This window comes from Pteropus vampyrus, unplaced genomic scaffold, assembly GCF_000151845.1.
Source record: "Pteropus vampyrus isolate Shadow unplaced genomic scaffold, Pvam_2.0 Scaffold23, whole genome shotgun sequence".
NCBI lineage: Eukaryota > Metazoa > Chordata > Mammalia > Chiroptera > Pteropodidae > Pteropus > Pteropus vampyrus.
In genome coordinates, this window is record NW_011888804.1 from 6,811,023 (window position 1) to 6,811,500 (window position 478).

The following is a 478-nucleotide window of genomic DNA, read 5'->3' on the forward strand; positions in this document are numbered from 1 at the left end:
CCACCTTGAAAAACCAAGACATCAACAGGCGGTCCTCTGACCGTCTTTGGCCCGCAGCTTCTGATCTCTGGGAACGCAAGCCGACGACGTGCATACAAGTCACTCGTGCACTGACGGAAGTTCACTCAGCGTGTGCCCCGAGCCCACACTTCTGAGTCTCACTAACGCAACCAGACTGCGCTTTGTCACAAGCAAGGTCTCTGAAAACTGCAGACATCTTTGTAAGGGAGGGTGGCCTTACTCTGTTTGTTTCCAGGAGGGTAAGGAGTTAAACTCCACCGGCAGAGTGGTTACCTTAGCGGGTATCGGTTCAGGCTGCTACAGTGGAAATACCACGGACTGGGGGCGGGGTTTAAACGACAGACATTTATTACTCACGGTCTGGAGGCTGGGGAGTCTAAGATCAAGGTGCCGGCAGATTCGGTGTCTGGTGAGGACCCGCCGCCTGGGTCATAGGTGGCCAGTTTCTTGCTGTGTC